Here is a 26,981-nt window from a genome sequence, read left to right on the forward strand (position 1 = left end):
TTTTTCTTTGGAGAGAGAGTCTGCACTCATTTCTGTATTGTTTTTCTTCTCGGTTAACAGAAAACTAAACACAAAGTTCATTTGCTTCTATCTGCTATCATATCATGGAAATATATCTCCCTCAGGAAGTCAGTATGTATGCGCATGGGGCGTAATTGAGGCCCTGTGATATGGGCCAATAACTTCTCTTTAGTTCATGTGTGAATCTCAGGTTAAGTGTTACTCTGTTAAATGACATTTAAATTATTAATGTAACTTTCAGACATTTGTATTTTAGTAGTGCCCTCTCTATTCTCAAAGGCTTTAGGTAGAAAATCATATATTTACCTTACCTAGTGAGGACCAGCCCAGGTGAAATACCAGAGTGAGATGGAGGCCTCTCGCCTGGTGGGAGAGGCATGAGGACGTGATCACAGGTGGAGGGTAAAGGATGCTGAAAATGGAAGTTGTACAAATTCTGTTCCATTTCCCCAAGTAGGGCCTTGCCTGGGCCTTTTGTTGGGAGGCCTCTCACCTAAGTCTGCGAAGCACAGCATGCTGACCTTGGTTCTGGGTTCTCTCGACTGCGGCTTCATGACTGTGGCTCTCAGGAGTCTAGTAAGAGGGTGACACATGCTCACAAATAACTGTGATAGGTGATAGAATGTCCCTGTGAGAGAAATAAAGAAAATGAGTAGATTTCCTTTCAGGAGAGAAATTGTAGGTCATAGGTACCAAAAGACTTGGGGATTAGGGTGGAATTTTTCATGACTGTTAATGACTTGGCAGCATTTTTGATGTAAGGAGAAGAAATGGGATAAAAAATACACTCATCTCAATCAAAGGAGGCAATTAGATTTCTAACACCTGCATCAAAAAATGAGTGTTAAAAACAAACTGAGGATTACTGAGTGTGGATAAAGAAATAATTTCTCTTATTGTGGGAGTCCTGGATTAATCACATCTAAAGCATACTGCTTTTCCTTAAATTTGACCTCTCCAAGCCAATACATATCTTCCCCAGAGCTGAAAAATATGTACCACCTGACATTATAAAGCTCTCTACCTGATTTTTAAAATAATTTTATTAATGATTTTGTTGTATTGTAAGAAAATTCCTGTATGAACAATACAACAATCTGATTTTCTTAATACACTGTAAGAGGAAAAAGTAGCATTTTGGACTATCAAATATTTAAAAAAATACTTTTGTTTTCTAGTCTGGTAAACAAAATGAGAGAAACGGATCCTGCTGAGTTAATTCCTTGAATTTCATCCTGCACAGGCTACCTCTGTTTTTAAGTCCAACAGTGCCCTCTACATCCCATCCTCTGTACAGAATTCCAGCGTTTGAAAAACACAGAATGATCAAGACGACAAAACTGCCCTCAAATTTATGAGTGTATCCTCAAAATAAGTATAACAAGAAAAGTTTACTCATATACTCTTTAATCTAAAGTACATAATTCTCAATATTTTCTACTTCTAAATCAGCAATATCTTCTGATCTTCTAAGAAGACATGTCAGGCATAGGTTGCTGGAAAAATATTAAATCTTATATATTATATTCACATATTATTTATGATATTTTCAAAGCCATATTTGAATTATCAGTAATTTTAGAATTTCTTTTTTAAAAAATGTGATCTCTAAGGGGTGTCACTGCTTGAAACTAGATTTCCAGAAAACTGGCTCCTATTCTGTTTGTCTTTGAGATCAAACAACTCTCAAGTTGCCAGCTGTTAAACTGTCATTAGTAATCGACTTAATAACTTGATATATTTAGAAACAGCATGCTTTTCTAACTGATTTCTCCTAATAAAAGTAACAGCAATTTCATTTGATGGACTCCATTTTTATTAACAAATGTTCTTATTCAATTTGATTTTTAAGGATTTCGATGTGTGATGAAGAGGTTTGTTAAGCAGGACCAATTCAGTTACTTCTGAACTTGGCGCACTGTCACTGTGGCCTAATTTATATGTATCAACAGAGTTTCCATTAGATGTAGAATTTTACTTTGTGATTAAAGGTGCTATTTCATAGGTAAACATTTTGAGTCCTGAAGAAGAATTTCAGGAATGTAAATGTTTTTAAGAAAAAACAAACAAATAATTGATTTATTCCAGATCATTATTAGCTACTTAATATATACCACCACATCTTGGGAACCAGAGATAAAGAGGTGAATAAATTGAGAACATCACTCTCATGGGGAAATTAGAGGAGGGTGTCCAGACAATAACACAGTCAAGAATCAAATTAATTTTATATTTGCAGATAGTTTTTTTTTTGTTTTTTTTTTGCGGTACACGGGCCTCTCACCGATGCGGCCCCTCCCGCTGCGGAGCACAGGCTCCGGACGCGCAGGCTCAGCGGCCATGGCTTACAGGCCCAGCCGCTCCACGGCATGTGCGATCTTCCCGGACCGGGGCACTAACCCGTGTCCCCTGCATTGGCAGGCGGACTCTCAACCACTGCGCCACCAGGGAAGCCCTATTAACATATTTTGACAGAAGCATATGAGCAATCATTATCTTACTTATGCATTTAAAACAAGCATTTTGTTATTAAAGATTAATTTAGTTTTAGGTTGCAGATCCAATGTGTAGTTGAGCTATTAGTGGAATATAATTCTTATGCCAATAATATAAATTTTTTGGTTTCTACATAATTTCCTTATAAACGTTCTGTAATACTGTTTCATGTACAGAAGCTTTTTACTTTCCCTTTTCCTTGTGCTTTTTGTTTCCACTAATTATTTTTAAAAAGTAATGCTTTTAAAGCTTTAGTACTTTAAAATTTACTTATTATCAATTATTTCTCATTGTCTATAGCAGTGAAACTCGAAGAAAGCAATTTTCCTCTAGAAAAAAAATTGTACGAAGTATTAACCTAATATATGTCTACTGGGTCAACATGTAATATGGAAATTTGTTTTTAAGAAAACTGCATTCTTTGCAAATCATCTCACATTTCTGTAATTTCTGCTCTTTTCTTATGCACAGTTTTTTTCATGTATCAGGTTTTTATTTATGGAAAAAGCTATTATAGAACACTTTTATCTGTCATACATAAACATTTAAAATGCTTATGTTTTATCAATTGTTAATTGTTGTAGCAATGCTTAAAAATTAAACCAAATTAATCTTGCTACAGTTTTAACAAATGTAGTCTGGATTATATAGGGAAATAGCTTATTTTACTTTAAGAAAGATCCATTAGAACTGGAAACAATACTACTAAGCTTATAAAATCCAAACTACAAAATTTAGCCATACATCATTTTCTGATTACTTTGTGTTTTTTCTATATAGCTATAGGTAAACAAGTTGATTTTATACATTATAGTTTGTACTTTCTTTTTTCCCATACATTGCCCAGAACATAAAATGATGCTTAACAACGAATTACTTGCTTGATTGGATATCTGGTTAAATACTTTTATTGAAGAAGACCTCAAGACTTACTATTTTCAAATATTAATTTTTAAAGAGGATAGATAACTTAATGGCGTTTCGATTCAAATACCTGTCTATAAATTCTAGTTCCACCATATATAAAGCTATCTTTGTTAATAATAATAGTTATCTACATCATAAGCCTATGCTATAAGGATTGAATAGAATAATACATGTGAGATACTTAGAACAGTTCCTGGGCCATAGTATGTGCTCAACAAGTGTTAATTATTATTATTTCTTAACTTCTTTAAACCTGTTTATGTGCATACTGGGAAAAATCTCTTTATAAGGATTAAAATGTGTGTACAGCACTTAGGACTCTTAGTATGTAGTAGAATTTATAGTTAAATGCTAATATGTATGCAAGGCACCTCAGGATCTTATATAGTAGGCATTGTTATAGTTAAACATGATAGGTCTTAATTACTAAATTACTAATCCTCTACACTAAACTGATAGGAAACTAAAGAGCCTTACGTAACTTCAGTAGAGCTAATGCTTCTCTCCAGTTTACACCTCTCCACCAGAGATCATGTGTAAATAAAATCGCTAATGTTATGAATTTTTTGGAGGCATACATTTGATTACAGATAAAAGCAGTAAATACATATTATCAGCATGTTTTAATAATCACAAATAACTTTCTTTCTCAACTTAGATAGGAAACATGAGAAAAAAATCTGTCTATCCATTTCAATCAGCTGACAAAGATGCAAAAAAAGAAGCTCACACTGAGAATTTAATGACTAATTTATCAAATGCTTATGCTTCAGGTATGGATGCCATTAACAAATGTTATTTGTTTTCTTTTTACAAAATTCTATGTCATCTATATATTTATTGAAGCAATTATGATTTCCTTAAGATCTGATTCTTCAGCTTACTTTTAAAAGTACACTTACCAGCTCAGTTTTTGACAAGACAAATAAGGTCCATCTAGGAGAACTTGAAGGGACAATTCTTCTGTCCAATGATGTTAATCTAAAATGGTCTATTTTTTGGTGAAAACTGTTATCCAGTGGGACTTTGAATGAAGATTACTTGTTGGATTTGGACAAATGCTGCTTCATTTGCTATTTGACATGGCCTTTTAATATCTTTAATATTTAATGATCAAAACTCAGTCTCATGGTGATTTTCTTTGGCTCTTTAGTTACTGACCCTGCTGTTTATCTCTCTTTTTCTTTTTCTCTAGATTTGTTGCCATCCAAGGATGGCAAAGATTTAACAAAATGTTTTCTGCTACAAGTGGTAAATATTCTTCTGCACTACATCGAGAAAACTTTTGATGTTAAGAGTAAAATATTGGACTTTTCATCATCCTCATCAACTTCTTGAAGGTTTGGATGGGTTTGACTTAATAGCCATCTGACCATCCTGAGTCTCTGGAGCAGTTGCTTGGTTACTGCACAGATACCTTAAAATATGGTGTTAAAACAGGTGATTTTCAAATTTGTGTGTCTGAACTGAACTGGATGAATAGCTTTGAGTTTACATTTGTGTTGAAAAATACTCCAATTTTATTCATTTTTATTTAAAACATTTGGTTTATTTTAAATTGGTATTGTCATATATGAATTGCTTATTAATTAACAGAGAAAAGTAAAAAAATGATTTTGATTTGGAGAGTTATATCTCAATGGCAAATAACATAAAATTTTTATTTACCTTTTTCATTTTTTTGTTTTATTTGATAATATTCATTATTGATGCTTAATTTATTGTCTCTATACATCAATAAAACATAGAGTGCTAAAATTAGATATATGTATAATTTATATATACAGCCTACATTTTAGAAAGTGTTTTCTGAATAAATTAATATCGTTGTACCTTGATTCTTAATCTCTTAAAGCAATGATACTTCCAGGAGCAAACGATATTTGAACAGGCTCTAGAGGCAAAAAAGAGATTCAAAAAGAGCTATCATGCACATCATCTTTAAGATATAGTGTAAAACCAGTGCAAAGAACAATCCGTTTTGGAGCTAAGGAGGGGAAGATTAATTTAAACTGAGCTGAATATAGATTGTTCAGTTTGACAAGTAATGTTTGGTGATCCTTTCTTAATATAAAATTTCAAAACATCATTTTAAGAGGGACCTGGTTTTTTTCATAGTTGAAATTATCTATTTTTGGTGTTTTTTTATTTTTATTTTTTCACATCTTCATTGGAGTATAATTGCTTTACAATGGTGTGTTAGTTTCTGCTGTACAACAAAGTGAGTAACTATACATATACATTTATCCCCATTTCTCCTCCCTCTTGCGTCTCTCTCCCACCCTCCCTATCCCACCCCTCTAAGTGGTCACAAAGCACCGAGCTGATCTCCCTGTGCTATGTGGCTGCTTCCCACTAGCTATCTATTTTACATTTGGTAGTGTATATATGTCCATGCCACTCTCTCAACTTCGTCCCAGCTTACCCTTCCCCCTCCCCGTGTCCTCAAGTCCATTCTCTACATCTGCGTCTTTATTCCTGTCCTGCCCCTAGGTTCTTCAGAACCTAGTTGAAATTATTTATCTTTTTTTGGTGCTTTTTAAAAATTATTTTCCATTATGGTTTATTACAGGATATTGGATATTGTTTTCGGTGCTATACAATAGGTCTTGTTGTTTATCCATTCTATATATAATAGTTTGCACCTGCTAAGCCCAAACTCCCACTCCATCCCTCCCCCCACCCCCCTCCCCCTTGGCAACCACAAGTCTGTTCTCCGTGTCTGTGAGCCTGTTTCTGTTTCATAGATAAGTTCATTTGTGTCATATTTTAGATTCCACATATAGGTGATAGCATATGGTATTTGCCTTTCTTTGAGTTACTTTGCTTAGTATGATAATCTCTAGGGACTTGATGTTTTAATCAAAAAATGGATAAGGAACTTCGGAGGGAAAATTGTTTTACCTTTTAGGTGGTTGATCCCCCATTCACTGAGGTAGCTTTACTCCCCGCATCCTTGGTCTGCTTTAGGTGGGCTCCTCACTCTGGCATTGGCATTCAAGCCCCTTCTCAATTCAGTGCCTTCTCATAGCTGTTCCTTGTGCTCATAATAATCCTCCTCCACTGTTTGGAAACCAACCAAATTGTCCCTGAAAGATCACCTCCTCCAAGAAGCCTTCTCTGGAGATTGCCTCTTCTGCTCCCCTGACTGCTGTGGATGCCCTAGGAATGGTCTTATAACATCCTGATCCTTTCCTTTGTAGTGATTTTTACTGTAATTAAACACATTTGTGTCATTACTTGATTATTGTCTTTTTCTTCCACCAGTCAGTGAGATCCCCATGGTAGCAGCTATGTCCACCTTGTATGCCCACTGGATCCCAATACCCAGCATTGTCCCTGCATATGATAATTGCTCAGGAATATTTACTGAATGAAATAAGTAAAGTGTGCTTGATCCATAATACCTGTTCACTGAGAAACTGCTATAAAATTTAACTACTTTTTAGCCTTGTGTTTTTACTTTGACCCATTTGCAATTTTGTGTTTTTACTTTGACCCATTTGCAATTTTGTCTTTTTTTCTAGGACATCCATGCTATTTTAACCAGCTCTCCAGTGGGCTAGATGTGATTGGACTTGCAGGGGAATGGTTGACAGCCACTGCAAATACCAACATGTCAGTATCCTTCTGGGTCTAAGGAATGTGAGACTATTAGACACACAAGCAAGAGTGAAGATGTCAGTTGCGGAAGTTACATTTTGCTGGACAGGATGTTTGCTATATCAGAAACAAATAGTTGATACCCCGAGAGAAATGCAAAGAAGATGGTTCCTGTTCCCTGAATGACATTTTGACTGGTCCTCTGGACAGTCTCTCTCTAGAAAATCTCAGGATATGAATTTCCTGGTAAGTAGTAAAGTTCAGTTTTTTAGTCTGAGTTATTAGTGTGCAGATTGGGAGCCCAGCTCCAGGATTGGAATCATTTCAACACTACCCAAAACAGCCCAGAGCACGTAGTCGAAAAAAGACACAGACAAGTATGTGAAAAGTTTCCTGAATATAAATTAGAACTTCAATCTGCTTGAAGGTGAAGAAAGTAAACTATTAAAGGAAAGTTAAATTGAACTCCAATGTGATTCCTTACAAATTTTGAACTTTGCCACAGCAAAACTTACAGTTATAAGAAAATTAGATACACTGCTGCAACGTTTTGAAGTAAAATTAATTTTAGGGCAATATATTTCAAGGTTAAAGGGATAGGGAAATGATTAGATATGAAATTGAAAGGATCAGTCTGTGTCAGATGTTAATATAATTTAACTAGCTATCAAAAGAGAAAGGTGGTAGAAATTTAAACTTTAAAACCAAGAACTAAACATTTATGAGAAGTGACTGCTTTGCTATGTGGGAAAACTGTGGTTTATTTTAACTGTTTAGTTGTCATTGGGATTTTAATGATGCACAGGGATTTATAGATGTGAAATGCATGTAAAAATAACCTGCACAGTTTACTGCTAGTTTTAATTTTTATTGCTTGATTATGGCCCTTTATTTAAACATGCATAGAGTAATACTTTAAAAAACATATCTTTTGAGACTATATGATGCACTTTATATGTTATATAAATTATCACACAAAAATCATTTTATAAATCTTGCTTCATTATTTGGAATCCCATTATTATGAAACTTAATCATTTTTTGTGTGAAGAAAATATAGATTCTTGGTTTAAACAGAGAAATAGTGGAAAGAATACATGGAAGATGCAAAGACAAAGGATTTAAGAGAGGGTTCTTTACCTTTGAATTTTTCTCATTTTAATGAATGGATATCTCCATTGGATAGCTCCATGGGTATCTCCTACCATAATCTGAGATAATGGAAAAGCATGCGAGATGGAATTAACGAGAACCAAATTTAAGTCCTAATTCTACCATTTAATGGGTCTCCGTTGTCTGAAAATAATAATGTCTACTCCATGGAATTGAAATAGGATCAAAAATGTAATGTGTGTAGAAGCTGAAATTGACAGAACACTGGCAGAAATGAGCCTCATTGAAATGGACATCCGTAGGCTTGCTATGTAAACTTTGTTCTTCTTGGAACTAGAAGCCTAATTCTAATAGGTAATGGATTTTCTTAATCTGTGTTTTTGTGCAGAGCCTGGGGCCAGAGTTTATAGATTAACACTTTATTAGAGCATGCCCTGCAGAGGAGCAGGATTGGGGGAAATGAAGGGAGTCAGGACAGGGCAGAGGGTAACATGAAGGGCATTTTAGACCTGGCTACCACTTAGTATAAACAGAGGTGAGTGCATGATCTCCTGGGATATATGGCCCCCTGTAAGTGACTGCTTCTAAGATCAGTCCCTCTGGAGGGAGCAAGGGGAACAAATTTATTCTCAACCAGGTCTCTTACAGCCGAAGGACTGCACGATGGGATGTTAAGTTCCCCACACGTAATAACTGGGCATTCTTGGCATTACCAGCTGATTCCATGACTTGTGATACTAAGGGCAAAAGGAAGACCCTGGGGCTGAAGGTCAGAGACTGCAAGTGTGGGTGGGAGGCGACTCTCCATTGGGTTGTGGGTGAGTCTGAGTTAAAGTGGTCACAGTGGTGGCTGGGCCTGAATAACATCCAAAGGCCTTAGAGACAGAGAAAGCTGAGGACATCTGAAGTGGCACATACGTGGTCCCTGATACCGGCATCATATATAATTACACTTAGAGAGATCTTTACAATTTTTTTAAGAACAAATAAAAGGATTTCTTGAGAACAACTGAACCCATTTTTTGATTTCAGAGCTCACTGCACATGCATCACTGTTTATTGCATAGGATACATATAGAGAAAAGCTTAGAGCCTTCTTTTAAATCCCAGCTTCTTTCTCTGGAGCTAATTTCACAGGGAGACTCAGAGGAGACTCCCCGTAACAGTGCTCTCTGAATTCTTTTCCATGGGGCCCATGTGGTTCCTGTAACGTCTGCTTGCTTCAAGCTGTTATTGAAAACATAACCGTATTTAGCCTTTTTTTGGGGTGTGTTTGCTCACAGTACAGTCTTTAGGTGAAAAACATTTATCAGTTTTTAGAAAAGGCTCTTTCAGGTTCTGCAAGATATTGTCTGTAGCTCTAGATATCTGTCTTTCTAACTTGTCCCCTAGGAAATGTGTAAATATTTTCTTGATAACTGGACATTTTCTGTCCCAAACACTGTTGTGTGTGTGCTGAGGGGACGGAGCTACTTTCAAATTCCTTTTGGTGGAAAATGAAATTCCCAGCTACCTCACAAAACCATGGAAACCTTGATACTTCCTTTGTAGAACTAATGCACTCTAGATCTGGAAGGGACCAGTCAGAACATATAAAACGTAACCATTTCTTGCACAGTCTATTATAGCATACAGAAGTGTGTAGAATCTCATCTAGCACATGATTTTATTTATCCTCTTCCATGTAATATAATTCACAGTAGAATTTCTATATTATAGGTTTACCTATGAAATAGCTCCAGTATGTACTGTCATGGAAACAATTCTTCTTAAGAAAATGTGTGAAATTATTGGCTGGAGAGAAACAGAAGCAGATGGAATATTTTCACCTGGTAAGAAAAATGTTTATGAGCGAAAAGAAATATCAGGAGACACTCAAAATGTATTTCAACTAATATGACTGTTTTCCAGAGATAAATGTTCATAAGCCGTTGTGTTGGTTATAATTATAAAGAAAGTTTTTAGAAATCTTAAAGTTGTGAATTGTGTTGTTTGAGCTTTCTCTTAACACTTTCAAGGAAGGCTATTTTAAAAATGACATCAGTGATTTGGCACAATTTTAGTTTCAGAAAACTCTCAAATTGTCATGATTTCAATCAACATTTCTGATTTTGGAAACTAGATTAACAGTCACGATTTCTCTTCCATAGGTGGGAGTATATCAAACCTCTATGGTATATTAGTAGCTCGTTATAGGCAATATCCAGAGATAAAAACAAAAGGCATGACAGCACTTCCATGCATTGTATTGTTTGTTTCTGAACAAGTAAGTATAAAGTTTAGATTTTTCCAACTTTTAAGAGTCTTCTAAGATACACTGATAAAGTAATTGAAAGACTGAGACTATTAGCTTCATTTTTCCATTAAATATATTCAGTAATCTGTCTGGATCTATGGATTAATATTGGAAAGGGGAAAAACAACTTTCCAGTTGGTATAGACTCTATAGATTAGCAATACAGATAAGTCAGTATTAAAATTTTATTTCAACATAGGAGAAACTAACAGAAAAAATGTGATTATAAATATAAAACATTTTGCTACCTATACCATAAAAAAAGCAAGACAGAAAATTCAAAGATATAATGGTTCACTTTAAAGTTGAATTAAAAGAACAAGAATGTGTTTAATGTTTTCTTTTTCCAGTTAGGACTGTAAGAGTCGGTTGACAAGAAAGCTTTGTTTTTATAGGTCCTCAGCCAGATGTTTCTGATACTGACAATATATCCATTGAGGTCTCCTTTAGTTTTAATGTTCCAACCCTGTGCCTAGTAACAATACGTATTTTTAAAAAATCAATTCATCCCTCTAATAAATCCGATCACTTTTTTCTTTTCTACCATGGTAACAGTTATAATCTTAAAGTGTAATTGTAGTCCCAGCTTGCGAATTCTATCTAAAAGTACTTGGAAACACAGGGTTTTCTTTAAAATGTCCCCATGTTTGCAATGTCTTTCCTTTGCCAAACTCAAATTGGCATTATATAAATGTATATTATCAAATTAGAGACCACTGCTGCATATTTAATGTAATTTACTATAAAACTTAATACAATTGAAGATGCTTGTTTACAAATGTCATTTTCATCATTTCACATATACTTTTTAAATATAATGAGCAAATAAGCTGAAATTCCACAATACAGTTTAAAAAAGAACATTTCCTATTTCATCTATGCATTCTCCATTGAAATGAAAATATATGGTTAGGATTTTAAATTTCTCTACTTGTTTCTCTCATATATCTGGTCTTTTCCGGGCAGCTAAAAATAACCCAGGCCAAGTTTATCTTTGAGCTGTCACCTCCATCTTACTGATACTGTTTACATTATGCAAATGCTACAAGGAGATAGTAGTCACCTAGAAGGCAAGAAATCAAAGTTGATGTCAAAGTCAACATTAAAAACTGCAAGCAGAGTAAGAATTGATTCATTTCTTCAGGCCTCACTCTTTAAAAAAAATTGGAAATTCAAGACTTAAACCTGTCCATAACATGTAAGGATTTACCTGGAGGATATTGTCACTAAATTTATAAATGACACGATTCATGTATATACAGAGAACGAGAATATTCAAACTCCTGCATTTAAAGAGTCGTGTTCTGTGACAGTGCCTCCTGGAAAGAGGTACTACAACCTTCTTCATCTCAACAAATGTAATGATAAGGGTCTGGAACTATGCCTTAAGAACTCTACTTGCATGTGTGTGTGTGTGTGTGTGTGTGTGTGTGTATATATATATATATATATATATCCATGCACAAACCCATGCAAAGCTATGCGTATAAGCCCTAGTGTGAGTGATGCACTAGTGTAAGTGATGATTTAAGGCGGGAGAATTAATACCTTTCTTGTTTTCATTTTTGCCCAAGGGTCAATATTCAGTAAAAAAAGCTGCAGCAATCCTTGGTATGGGAACTGATAATGTAATTGAAGCAAAATGTGATGAAAGGTACGTCCTTAATACATTCTCAAAATTTTTTATTATCATGCTTGGTATGAAGATTAAAATCCCATTTTTCTATTATCCCAATTTTTAGCAAGAATACTCTCCCATAATAGTTTCAATAATTTTAACTAGAAGTAATTATGAAACAAGCACCAAGGTATCCTATCCTACTGTTAAGACTTCTTTACTAAGTATAGTCCTAAATCAGTGAGACTGTCACATATCCGTTCCTTGTTTTAAGTAGATCCAGTTAGCAATATAATGATGTTTAGAGATGAAAAATTCAACTGCATTAGAAATCTAGAGTGAAAGTATATTTCCATTTGTCTTGAATCCTACTTTTCATAACTAAACTACATTACAAATACATATATTCTGGGAGATCATTTTGATGCATATCAAATATATTTATACATTTATGCATATCAAATTCTGTGTTATAATCTGCAACTTATTCTTTTATTTTTTTTGGCTCTAGAATATATCTTAGGAATCTTATCCCATGAATTTATACAGACCTTCCTTATTCTTTTTTAATTACTTTGGAGTTTTCCATTTTATAACTAACATAATTTCACATATCTTATTTAAAAGGGTTTTCACCTAGATTTTAGTATTTAAGAACAATGCTTAAATGAATATAATTATATAAATATATTTGAGTGTCTGTGTTTTAATATTTCTCATGTGAATCTCTAGAGGTTGAATTATTGGTTCAAAGAATGTCTGCACTTACAATTTCATAAAGATTTTTATTTGCCCTTCAAACATTTTTCAGTTAATTGATACTCTTATCTACCTTGTGAAGCCTGAATATTATCAATACTTCTATACTTGAAAATTCTGATAGACAAAGGTGACGTTTAGTTATTTGGGACAATGTATAGCCAATATATGGACCAGCCAATTGTGTATTACCATGATCTGTCTGTTCATGTTTTTTGCCCATATTTTATTGGTGGTTTATTATTTATTGGCTTGTAAAAAAATATTTATATATTGAAAAGTTTTGAAATATAAAATATATGAATATAAAATATTTTGCAAATATGTTTTATGTTTATAATTCAATACTTATCTCAAGTCATTTGGTTTTCTTTATATAAATCCTGAACATTTCCTGAGAATCCCTCCCCCAGATACTTTATATCTTTTTTACTGCTATGAATAGGATATGTTCTATGTTTATTCAGAACAATTAGTTTTAAAAAATAGGAACCTAATTTTTGTAACCACCCATTTGCTCAACATTCTTATCATTTTCAAGAGTTTTTCAATAAACAATGTTAGGACTTCCAGGTATACAACCATATGTACCCAAATTAGGGTTTTTTTCTCCTCTTCTTTTTATCTATCTATCATCATCATTATAATCATCTAGCTAGCTAATAGGTATTTCTTCAGAAAAAAATACTATAATATTGATGGTAGTGAGCATCCTTATCTTGTTCCTGACTTTTAAGAGAAATGTTTCGTCTGAATCATCAATAGACAGGATTTTAGTCTGAAAACTGGATGGAGTAGGAGAATATTGGCTTTTGGGTTTTTTTCCCAGAAATTCTCTGTGAAGAAATGTGAGGCCACCTGAATTTGTGTCATGTTCTTCCCCCACTCCCCCAATTTGGATACTTGATTTTTCTACCTTGATACTAAGAAGTCTTTATAATTAAAGGTTAATAATTAGGTAGATGAAAGAAAGAAAGGAAGGAAGGGAGGGAGGGAGGGAGGGAAAGAAAGAAAGAAAGAAAGAAAGAGAAAGAAAGAAAGAAAGAAAGAAAGAGAAAGAAAGAAAGAAAGAAAGAAAGAAAGAATCATCTGTATCTTTCTTAGAAAAATCAGAATCTTCTGATTTGTAAGTAATGCTGATTTTAAGATGATTGAATAGTAAATTAAACATTCTTTAACTCAAATAACACAATATTTAACATTGGTTTTAGACAATTAAACATTTACTTAATAGTTGTTTTTACACCTATAAATACCTTTGGGAGACAATAAAAACTAATTTTTTAATCTTGAATATTATGTATTCTTCTAATTGGTAGAATTGGTTTGTTTATTCACTGATAAGAAATCAATGTGTATTTGCATTTTTAAGGGGAAAGATGATTCCAGCTGAGTTGGAGAAAAATATATTACAAGCTAAAAGGAAGGTATGTTCTGAAGTTCCATATTTAACACACAAATGCATCTTAATTTTCTTCACCTTTTTTTTTTTTTTTTTTTGCGGTTTGCGGGCCTCTCACTGTTGTGGCCTCTCCCGTTGCGGAGCACAGGCTCTGGACGCGCAGGCTCAGCGGCCATGGCTCACGGGCCCAGCCGCTCCGCGGCATGTGGGATCTTCCCGGACCGGGGCACGAACCCGTGTCCCCTGCATCGGCAGGCGGACTCTCAACCACTGCGCCACCAGGGAAGCCCTCTTCACCTATTTTTGTTAGTGGAAAACAATTGATAATTGCTAAAGGAAATAAAATAATCCCTAAATGTAGGAAATTTCTTCTAAAACTGAAGTGAAATAATTAACATTGTAGTATTTCCTGATAATTTTGTTTCTGTTAACTATCAAAAGAAAAGTTATCAGGATATTTACTAATAAAGGGGTTTGGTCAGCTCTATTGTTGTGGTATGATTTTCTGAAAATAAATTCAGAGAGAAATAACAATAAATGAGACTCAGAGGTAGTGGTATTAGTTCATCTTATGGTTAAGCTACTTTTTCCATTACTGTAGGTACCTTTGAGTATTTGAAATTTTTAAGTACTTAATGCCCTTAGTCAAAGTTATCCAGCTTCCTGATGTCCAGAAGTGTAACGGTTAAGTAACAATATTAGCATAGGAGTGGACTTCATGGGATTGTAAGAATGATGCAGCTTTTGTCATCACCAGGGCCAAACTCCTTTTTGTGTCACTGCCACAGCTGGCAGCACAGTGTTCGGGGCCTGCGACCCACTCCACGACATCGCAGATATTTGTGAGATGCACAAACTCTGGATGCATGTGGATGTAAGTCACGTCCTTGAGTCTGGATCATGGTTCACCTTTTTAAAAAGATGTATCCTATGAATAGTCCTTAAAATTTTTTAATTGACATTGCAGGCAAGACAAAAATTTCTGTAACCCTAATTTTTATAAAGAATAAATATCAAGAAAGAATAGTCTTATTTGCATAAATTATCTTAAATTAGACTTAATACACTATCATGGAATGAGCTACAAATGTATCTAGTGTTTAAAAAAAGTCTAAACCTCTATTAATATTCAACCAACAATTTAGAAAATCAGTTTAAAGAAATAGTTAAAACAATTTTAAATCAAAAGGACTTAGCCCATTACTCTAATATACGTTTCTTAATTAATAGCTATTAAAATCAAAAGTTTTGATGCTATTAGTTTGGTACAGTGACTTTGGGCAAAAATGTCTTTGGCTTTGGACAAATTTAAAGTTATATAATACGGTAGATATTTTAATTTTTCTGTAGTATTGCCAAATCTGATTCCAACTTTTAAAAATTTCTGTCTCTGGAAATTACACAGAAGGTATCTCTTTGAATTAATTAGAAAAAAACTTTACTATGTCATGAATAGACAATGAAAACTAATAGGAGGAAATTTTTAAATGCATTGTTCTTCTAAGTAGGATAATTATAGCCAAGTTTATAATTATCTTGAATAACAATTAAATCTTCATCAACTTTTGAAATAAAATTAACATAGGAAAAAGCATTCAGTGCTATGTAAAAAGAAATAGAGGGCTTCCCTGGTGGCGCAGTGGTTGAGAGTCTGCCTGCCGATGCAGGGGACACGGGTTCGTGTCCCGGTCCGGGAGGATCCCATGTGCCGCGGAGCGGCTGGGCCGTGGGCCATGGCCACTGAGCCTGCGCGTCCGGAGCCTGTGCTCCACAACGGGAGAGGCCACAACAGTGAGAGGCCCGCGTACCGCAAAAAAAAAAAAAAAAAGAAATAGGAACACAAATCCTTTGTATCTGTTACAGGCAGCTTGGGGAGGTGGATTGTTGCTGTCCAGAAACCACTCCTATAAACTCAGTGGCATTGAAAGGTGAGACCTGGGCCATTGCTTGTGCAAGCGAAAGAACCTATTTATGCTTCTATTTTCTTTCATTAGACGGTGAGCACTAACTGGGGCTGTTTTGTCACCTAGGGCCAACTCTGTGACCTGAAATCCACATAAACTCATGGGTATCCCCCTTCAGTGCTCTGCTATCCTGACTGGGGAAAAAGTAAATAATTTCTGTTTTCAAGTAGGGACATAATGGATGTCTTGGTAATGATTAGCTTCATTGTGAATGTTCAAAACCAAACTAATTGTGGCCTCATTGAATTAACGTAGTGCAGCACCATTTGCCCTGTTGAAGAAAACTGATCCTTCCCTTTTGATCTTTTTATTTTATGATATAGTCCTTTTATTTAAGTTAAAATATTGCAATTATTTTTTCCCATTCAAATACTAACTGCTTTCTTAGGGCAAGTTTGAATTGCTCTTTAAAAAATCTAATTAAGATATTTAACTCTTCTTATTTCTTTGAACCTGCCTTCTCTGTCATAGTGCAAGTTTTCATCATCTCTGATTGGAATTGTTTCCCCTCAATATCTTTCAGCTTTTAGGTAGTCCTTCATCTATGACCAGTGTCATTTAGCAGGGAAGATGGACCTGAGGTTAATCTCATTCATTTTCAAATCTTTGCTCTAACATGTATGAGCTTTGTGATCTCTAACCTCTGCTATACTCTCCAACTTATCTATTACAATTCCCTCTTTATTCCCTTATAAATTATCACCAATTAAGCAAGAATTGAAGGATTATAGGTTTACAGTCCCTTATTTACAATTTTAAAATTTAAAGACATTCTGAACAATTAATTTTTTTGTAGTTCATCAGGTGACAAAACCAATCCTGACCTGTTGTGAGGCTCATATTGACTCTATGTACCCACTTAATGTAGATATTCATACTTCACTATAGAAATGTTAATGAATTTGATTATGACATACAGCCCCAGACCCCAATGAAATGCTGCATTATCGTCTATATATGGACTAAACTACTTATTATAAAAAAATCTGTATTTTGACACTCACCTGTTGGCAAGGTTTTCAGAGAAAGGATGTGAATTTATTTATTTATTTAACATCTTTATTGGACTATAATTGCTTTACAATGGTGTTAGTTTCTGCTGTATAACAAAGTGAATCAGCTATACATATACATATGTTCCCATATCTCTTCCCTCTTGCATTCCCTCCCTCCCACCCTCCCTATCCCACCCCTCTAGGTGGTCACAAACCACCTAGCTGATCTCCCTGTGCTATGCGGCTGCTTCCCATTAGCTATCTACCTTACGTTTGGTAGTGTATATATGTCCATGCCACTCTCTCACTTTGTCACCACTTACCCTTCCCCCTCCCCACATCCTCAAGTCCATGCTCTAGTCTAGTAGATCTGTGTCTTTATTCCTGTCTCACCCCTAGGTACTTCATGACCTTTTTTTTTTTTTTTCTTAGATTCCATATAGATGTGTTAGCATACGGTATTTGTTTTTCTCTTTCTGACTTACTTCACTCTGTATGATAGACTCTAGGTCCATCCACCTCACTAAAAATAACTCAATTTCGTTTCCTTTTTTTTTTGCGGTACGCGGGCCTGTCACTGTTGTGGCTTCTCCCATTGCGGAGCACAGGCTCCGGACGCACAGGCTCAGCGGCCATGGCTCACGGGCCCAGCCGCTTTGTGGAATGTGGGATCCTCCCGGACCGGGGCACGACCCTGTGTCCCCTGCATCGGCAGGCGGACTCTCAACCACTGCGCCACCAGGTAAGCCCAAGAGCAGCATATATTGTCTCTCCAAACACTATGACAACAGCAGGACATGTCTACACCCTCATTCTGCCCCTTATTTATAATTTTTAACTGTCCCTTATTTAAAATTTAATTTAAATAATTGACATGCTTTTAGGAAGCTATTCCTATCACCTTCTTCCTAGTACTCTATAGGAAGATGGGCATTAGGTTCTGTTCAGATGAAAGCTTTGCCATGAACTAACAACATCTTTAATATATTGGGGACCTGGTCCTCTCCATTACATTACCCACCCATGGACCCTAAGGGACTCTCTCAGATGTCAGTATCAGAGGCAGTTAGAGCTGGTTAGATTTTTATTTGGTAGATATGGAATTCCTAGTACAAAACACTAATAGAAAAATATGTTCTGTAACATGAATCACAGAGGCAAATTCATGATCCTACTTTGGTTAGTCTATAATATATTTGCAATAATATATTGGTTAGTCTATAATATATTGGCATTAATATATTGGTTAGTATATAATATATTGGCAGCATTTTCTCTTCTAAATTTATCTCTTTCATCAACTGCTTTTTCCTAACCTTATAATCACCTAGTTCAAAACAAGCATTAAAAAAACCACTTTGAATAGTGTATCGACATTGGTAACTCACCTTAAATTCTTTTGATAATGAGGCATTGAAATAATGAATACATTCATTCAATAGTAATGGATCTACCATTCATTGAACATGTATTAGGCTAGGAAGCTTTACGTATGTTATTTAGCTTATGTTTCCCAACAGTTGTGCTGGTTATATCTGTTAAATAGGTAAAGAAATTAACTTGCTAGTGGATGAAGAGAACTACATCTAAGGAGCAAAGGTGACAACTCACCTAAATCCAAAATATATTTTTTTCCACAAATTCATATTGTCTTTCTTAATACAATTCATAGCACCATGGGAATGCCAAAACTCACCTGGGTAGTGATGAAAAGCAGGCCCATCATCTTTTGCATATGGAGACTGCTTCATAAAAATGGTGTATAAACAGATGTTATATAAGTAGGGCCAGTCCTGGGAATAGGAAAAAAAATTCAGCGTACTGTGAAATGGGAATTCTTTTATATTATAAAACATTTTTATATACAAGAAATCAGGTTCAGGTAAATACCCATGATGGGCTTGAATGGGAGGAGTTGACTTGCAAGTTTGTAGCATGATTTATAACTAGTAAATATTTAAACATTTGCTATGTGAGTCTCCATCAGTACTCTTCACAAAATAATGGGCATTAAGAATGAAGTCCAGAGATAGAAATGAAAAATTTCATAGTTTTTCTCATTTGCTATAATTACAGAATGAATACTTCATTGATAGTAGGATGAGGAGCCACCTTTAATGAAATTCATATTTCTTAAAAATAAAATTAGTTACCTAAAATACTGTGATAGGTTACAAAAGTAAGTAAGAAGAAAATCATATAGTAATGTAAGATTCTACAAACATCGATTATTATGCAGAAGCAAATCGAATGCAAAAGCTTCTTTTTGGTTGGATTTTCTACATGGGTTGGACTGGTTTTATATTCATAAAATGACTGTGTTTGGCCAGGAGAGTGCTATAGGGAGCTTAATTGTCCAAGAGCCCATCTGCTTCTCTTAAATTCATAACTGCATTTGCCCTGAGGCTGTGCTTTCCAGAGTTTTCTCCCAGTCAGTCACTGATTGAGCACGGCAGGGATTCTAAGGCATTCCCATTCCTGAGAGACACGAGACTCTCTTGATAGCTGAGTTGGTGTGAAGAGTTCCCAAGGGCCTTTCTGAATTTTACTTAGATTTCATCATACTCCAGGACGCTTCTTCCCCACCTTTCCCCACCTGTTTCCTTCACTTAGGGTCAGACTTATGCACAGTCTGAAAGCTCTCCCAGTCTGACTGGCTCCTTCCCACTGTCTTTCACACAGGTACTTCACTAATGAAGTCCTTGCACCTTTAATCTCATCTTGGTGTCTGCCGTTTGGAGGACCTGGGCTAACAGAGTCCAATTAAGTTCAGAATAGAAGTGCCATTGTCTTTACTATTCAATCTTTGTAGATTTTTTTCAAGAAACTTAAAGATACATTCACGAGGAGGATGCATATCCTGATACTTTTCATTGCCAATTTAGTATGCATTGAATGCCACCAAAAGCTCTATGTGGAAAATTGCTGAAGAGTAATAAACTCTATGCCAAGTATTTCAATGATATTTAGCCCCATTTCTTCAGAATTCAGAGTAGGAATATTCTTCATCAATAATTTCTATTAACTTTTCTGCAATTTTTTCTTCCTCTAATTACTTACAGCTTCTCCCTGAACCAGACTGCCCTCAAAGAAAAATATCAAATGATAAAGTGGTTAGCTCAAAATATTAGTCCACTGCTATTTAATCATGTCTATTCTTAAGCATTTCAAAGACTAGTAATGCCTTCTCCAAACCAATATTTTTACAAAATTGTGAAAGTTGGGAGCATCTGACCAAATGTTCATACAATCAAAGCTTTTTACACATTTTGATTCATATATATTTCTTGTGGAGAAAAATAAGGCTTTGAAAAAGGATAAAAAGTTGCGTGCTAGGGTTAAGTATTTATAATTTTAAATAGTATGGTAATTGTCAATAAGAAGGTTACATTTGTGCAAAAATCTGAAGAAAGTGAAGAGGAGATCACGCTAATAGTTAGCTGTGTAGCAAGAGGGAATCTCAATTTAAAATCTTAGAGACTGAAGCACACCTGTTGCATCTAAGACACAACAAGGAGATCAATGTGGCTAACATGGAATGAGCTGTTCATATGAGGAAATAATGTAAGAAAGAAAATGAAAGGGTTCCTCCGTCATTACTCTTTCTTAGAACTCCATTGCCTTTGGTCTCTGTTGAAAACAAGTTCTGATTTAAACAAAGTGTAGCCTCTTGGGGGCTCCGAGCATCCCCGCTTACTTAGTTGTAGGTGTAGCATCCTTACCTCGTGCTATTTGCATTGTCACTGAGTTGCCACATATGGTAGGACCAGTGGAATCCCATGCTCATTGTGCAATGCAAAGGCTATGTGTGCCTGGGGAGGCAAGGAGTGGCAGACATATATGTTGTCTGTATCTCCTTAGCTCATAGGCATAATCCATTGTCCCACTGGACTTCACTTTCAAAACACAAGTCCAAAATAAAATTTTAAAGAATTTCAGGACAGCGACAGCAGAGCATTACGTTAAGCCTGAAGCCCTTCTGAATGTGGGCCCTGTGTGACTGCACAGGTTGTGTGCTCATGAAGCCAGCTCTGATCACAAAGGCTTAAGTATTGAGAAGACACTGAAGTACCACCTCACATGGCTGTCAAGGCTCTACACTACACAAGCCTAGAGTAACTATGAACACGTACCCTCAGCATGGACATACATGGAACGTATGGACAGAAGCAAAGAGACCAGTTAGGAAGCAATTTCAGTAATGCAGTGGACAGTGATTGGGCCAGCATAGTGGCAGTGAATAGGTTAAGATATATTAGATTCTAATTACGTTTTAAAGGTAAATCCTGTGGAATTTTCCAAAATATTAGATGTGGGGAGTGAGAAAAAGAAAGAGGGTCAAGGATAAGAAAACTTTGATGTTTTGGGCCTTAGCAACTAAAGGATAAAACTGATGTATTACTGAGATTGGGAAGACTGGGAGAAACAAGTTGGTGCAGACAGGTCAGGAGTTCACTTTTGGACATTGATTTTGAGACGTTTATTAGTTATGTGAAGCAGGAGACTGAGGTTCAGAGATGAGGTCTCAGACGGAAATGAAAGTGGGAGAGTCATCAACCTGTATATACTGCTTAGAGCCATGAAACAAGTGGAAATCACCAAGGGAAAGACGGTGAGTGGAGACAGATTGGTCGATTTTTCTGTGCCTCCATTATCCACTTTATAGGATTCTTCTAAGAGTAAATTAAACTAAGAGTACAAAGCACTAAACTACATACCTGATATACTGCTGAAGCTCAACAATTGTCAGTTTTAAGATGCACTGTGCCAGCCAGTATGCCAAGGGCTTTATTTGTCATATTTCTTATTTTAAAAATTTGCTCTGCATACTAGACAGATAAAAAATTCATGTCAAAATATTTATCAAACATTTGTAGATCTAGGCAACCAAACTTAGAAAGGCTGAGTAACTTGCCTCAAGTTCCACAGACAGTAGGGAGTAAAAGCAGGTTGAGGGGATAGAAATAAGAATGCAGTGAGAATATATAATACCTACTGTTAGTAAGATAATAATCACATTTATTTAAATAAGTACATTTAAATAAATTTAATACATTTCAGGAACTTCTTCAGTGTAATTTAAAGGTACTTACTTGAATGAAGCTTTTGATTTTTTTTAACTACAGGGAACCTATGGCTTTGAGGCACAGATCAACAGATATATGGAACTTGCAAAATACTTTTATAAAGTTTTAAAGAGAAAAGATAACTTTAAGCTAGTATTTGATGCAAAGGTAAGGACTCGATTAGTGGGCTTTTTTTGTGAGAGTGAGTTTAAAGTATCTATACTTTCTTTGCTGAGTTTTTGTTTTGTTTTTTTTTGCGGTACGCGGGCCTCTCACTGCTGTGGCCTCTCCCGTTGCGGAGCACAGGCTCCGGACGCGCAGGCTCAGCGGCCATGGCTCACGGGCCCAGCCGCTCCGCGGCATGTGGGATCTTCCCGGACCGGGGCATGAACCCGTGTCCCCTGCATCGGCAGGTGGACTCTCAACCACTGCGCCACCAGGGAAGCCCTTTGCTGAGTATTTTTTTTACTTGAATATGTTACCTATCCAATACTTTGAGATAATTTAAAAGTTATATGTAAAAATTATTTTAAATATTTTATCTAAATGCAAAACATTTCGGTTTTAAAAACTTTTCCATTTGAGTTCTCTTTCTTACAGGCCGAGGGTCCAAAAGATTAATTTGATGATTATACTCAATTTTTAAATTTTTGAGATGAAACTCTTTGGTTATAATTGCTTTTCTGATTTTGATGGCACTGAATTAAGAGTAATTTAATTGTTCCTAGTTTTTTTCTTGTATGTTAGAGAATGCAGTTGGGTTTCTGGATAGTAGATGACATAAGAAAAAGTGGGCTTTAAATTATATGATAATCCTTGGTTAATCATTATTAAAGTACTAAGTAGATATTAATGAAAAAATGGAGAGTTTTGCTAGTATTCTATCCATCTTCCTCTGCAAGGCCCAGTCAGCCAACCCAATGGCATGCTTTAAGTCATGCTAGTAAGAGTAACTATTAGGAAACAAAGGTGCTTGGTCTTTTTTCTACATTGTCTCCCTCTGATTGTATTATTTCTATTTTTGGTTAGTCTCGCTCAGTCTTAAGTGGAAACTAGAAGTAAAGAAATCTGTTTGTTTTTAATACTGTACATTCTCTGATCATTTATCTGCCTCTCTGAAATGAGCTTTCATAAATTGATTTAAGTAAAGTTCTCTTATACCCCTTTATCTATATAAAAGACATCTAGTCACTGAAGCCAGAACCTTGAATTCATCTTGAAGACCTAGCAAAGATCAATTCTATCTTTTGAAGATTTGGGAAATTTAAACTCTTCTATCTGTACCCGTGGCCACTGCTTCAGTGAAGTCCTCTCCATTCTCTCCTGAATTACTATAACATTCTATTAACTAATATTCTCCTCCCCTCAATTGTTCTCTCCCCTAATTGATTGTCCTGAATGACCTTACTCAAATATAAAATTGGCACTGCCATTAAAATATTTAATATATTTTGAGGAATGGGCATGGGATGGATGGCTGAAGACTGGGCACTCTGTGAGGACACCATTTCCTTTATCTCTGTATTTGGTGCCTGATACATGTATTAGATCCTCAAAAACTATTTTAAAATAAAATATATTAAAAGTTAAATTAAATACTTCTGGGATAATTAAGGAATTAGGTAGGGCTTTAAGGATACTTATAAAATTACTAAAGAATTAGGTAAAACTTTAAGAATACTTGTAAAATTTTAATTTTTTTTTTTTTTTTTTTTTTTTTTGCGGTACGCGGTCCTCTCACCGTTGTGACCTCTCCCGTTGCGGAGCACAGGCTCTGGACGCGCAGGCTCAGCGGCCATGGCTCACGGGCCCAGCCGCTCTCTGGCATGTGGGATATTCCCGGACTGGGGCACGAACCCGTGTCCCCTGCATCGGCAGGTGGACTCTCAACCACTGCGCCACCAGGGAAGCCCTAAACTTTTAATATTTGATTTAGCCTGAGTTCACCAATGTCTGCTTCTGGACTTAAACATATCCCAAAAAGTTTGGAAGAGATCAAGAACTGCAAAAGGTAAGTTTGTGTGTATGGTGTGGTATTTATCATTTTAATATTGCCTTTGAAATAATGTGTCTGGGTTAGTTTGATTGGTTAGTGGAAGGCGGTAATGTGGTCTTAAGCCATTTTTTAAAAATATTTGTATGGAACCAAGTGAAATCTCAACCCACCAGTCATTTTGCAAATTAATCTAGTCATCCTTTATATAATTGAAAAATATTTTTTGAATGCTAATATTCAATCTACTGAGTTTTTTACCCTTTGGTTAATTCATTCATCAGTTAATGCTTGCCATATGTTCCAGAGGATTTAGAGGTATAAAATGAATAAGACAGAATCTGAGTTCTAAGCTAGAAGGCTTAGTGGGGAGAAGATAAGAATAGAAATAATTACAATTTTTATGAGCAATAGAAGATGTACTTGGAGAAGAATTATCACATTTGAAATATTTATCATAAGGTCATCTGAGCAAGAATCTAGGAGAGATTTTATTACAGATCAGTGATCAATACTGAAAAAAATCCAAATAAATGTCATAGCAATGAGAAGATTTAATCTTTACCCTAAGAATGTATATTAAAATAAAGAGAATTGCCACTATTACATGTTATTTAGCTATACATTTACTGTAAGTTTTTAACCTATCTTAAGCATGCATTATATACATACATTTTATAATAGTATCACCACCACTTTTGAGTTGACCAACATCACAACTACTCATCTTAGGCAATGTGATCCGCCCTAGGAGAAGTTGAACATAAACTATCTGATATCAGTGTTTAAGGGCATCAACTTTTTATGTCATCAGAAAATTTCACTGGGCTTATAAGTCTTAAGAGAAAATAGAGAATTTTTTTGGTTTTGTTTTGCTTTTTGATAATACCCCTTGTTTAAATATTTTGTGGTTTGAGGCAAGTATTGAGTGAAGCTCTTAATTTTTTTTCTTAACATGTAAGTGTTACCTTTTACTAGGGTAATTACTACCAGCTGAGAGTTAGCGGAGTACACGTTTACAGAGAGCGAGCTATTTCCTGGAGATACACACACTCACCAGAGAGCCGTCCCTCTCAGAGATCTGCGCATGCTCCTGGATGGAGGGCAAAGGGGAAATATAAAGCAGTTTTTAATAATATTGCAGGCAATAACTAATACCTTTTATTTTATGGTCATGTTGATTAATTAAAATATTAAAGAAGGACATTAAATGAAATGTCTGACCATATAATGACTATATAAGCATATATATATATATATATATATGTATATGCCCTGCCATATATAAAAACTTATGGGAAAGTTAAGTAATGGAGAGCATCTGTAGCATTTTAAAGGTAAACTGTGCAGGAGTAGAAGTTTCGAGAAGAGGAACACATTCAATAGTTACAGAATACCCTCCTCTTCCTTTCCGAGCCTCAGTACCACTTTGTCTTATAATAATAACCCAAGGGCGTAATGTGATCTAATGTCACGTGCATGGTATTGTTTTAGGAGCTGTGCAAGATAAACAGATAGAATTTGTCTCTGTAAAATTTACAAAGAAACTATGTTTTGCTGCAAAACAGTGACCTTGTAGAAAAACTCAAGATGTATTGTAATGATTCAAAGAGCAGAAGTTAGAATACCAAAAGATACTACTGCTTTTCCATTTTCTATTTCATTTTACCTCTCCCAGATACTTCTACTTGAATTGCCATATAAATAAAATGTCACACAACCTTCTTTAATGTATTCTAGCACACTTGCATTATTTTGTGAGTTTGGTAATCGTGAATCATGGAGTAACAAGAGCTACAGTATGAATATAGAACGTGCTGCCTTTTCTCTGTACTAAGCTGCTGCTTAAAAATTATCCCTGACAGTTTTAAATTGCCTGCAATTTACTTCAAGCTAATGATAGTTATGTAGCCATCTAGGATGTGGAACAGTATTTACTTGTAAAATTTCCTTTTAATGATATTTGCATTTATACACAGATTGCTCCAAAGATTAAAGCACAAATGATAGAGGAAGGCACAGCCATGCTAAACTACCAGCCTTATGGGGACAAAGTAAATTTTTTTCGAATGGTCTTTTCTAATCCTGCCACAGGACAAACTGATGTTGACTATGTTATTGATGAAATTGAAAGACTTGGGAAAGATTTATGATACTGCAATATGATTTTGAATACCAAAACTAAACACCAACTTTAAAGATTTACTGCTGAAGATAATAAGAAAGGAATATTATAAATGATATTCTTTCTTCAGAACGTTTGATTCTCTTTTATCCTGTTATACAAGATGAATAAAGAACAGTGGGTCATTGAAGATTGATAGATAGATAGATAATAGATTCAATTTTGTTTATGTATTTGTTGTTTTCATTAATTCAATGAAAGATTATTGAAAATCCATTAACTGTCAGGGACTTTTCTTGGTGTGTTAGAATACGTCAATAAATAAGAAAGACAAAAATCCTACCTCTTGTACAGAAAGAAGTTCCATTGTGAACATTTGGTAAGTTAACATATATTTACATGCTTGAATTAGTTGCATAAAGCCTTCCCGAGGTGAAATCATTTTCAGTAACATATGGTAGTGTTCTGTTTCTGTAAAAAATAAAATAATACTTATGATGTTTCTCTATTTCAATAAATCAGATGAACAAAACGTTCTGTATTTTGGAGCAGAGAGTCAGGGAAGAGAATGACAAGGGCTGACATATTTGCCTTTTGATCCCT

At 35.2% G+C, this 26,981-nt stretch overlaps 1 pseudogene across 1 annotated transcript in view; it reads left to right on the top strand.

Annotated features, from left to right (window-relative positions):
* The window catches only part of LOC309830540 (glutamate decarboxylase 1-like), a 28,244-nt pseudogene extending 1,838 nt beyond the window's left edge, over nt 1-26,406 (top strand). The window contains exons 3-14 of the transcript in view: nt 4,103-4,217; nt 4,640-4,884; nt 6,972-7,062; nt 9,880-9,992; nt 10,311-10,426; nt 12,031-12,110; nt 14,206-14,260; nt 14,993-15,109; nt 16,099-16,163; nt 16,266-16,344; nt 22,321-22,428; nt 26,233-26,406. The product of the transcript in view is annotated as a glutamate decarboxylase 1-like (transcript). The remainder of the gene's footprint in view (nt 1-4,102; nt 4,218-4,639; nt 4,885-6,971; nt 7,063-9,879; nt 9,993-10,310; nt 10,427-12,030; nt 12,111-14,205; nt 14,261-14,992; nt 15,110-16,098; nt 16,164-16,265; nt 16,345-22,320; nt 22,429-26,232) is intronic.
* Nucleotides 26,407-26,981: the final 575 nt, after the last annotated feature.

Source organism: Grampus griseus, assembly GCF_964374135.1.
Source record: "Grampus griseus genome assembly, chromosome: 12".
In the NCBI taxonomy this organism is placed as follows: Eukaryota; Metazoa; Chordata; class Mammalia; order Artiodactyla; family Delphinidae; genus Grampus; species Grampus griseus.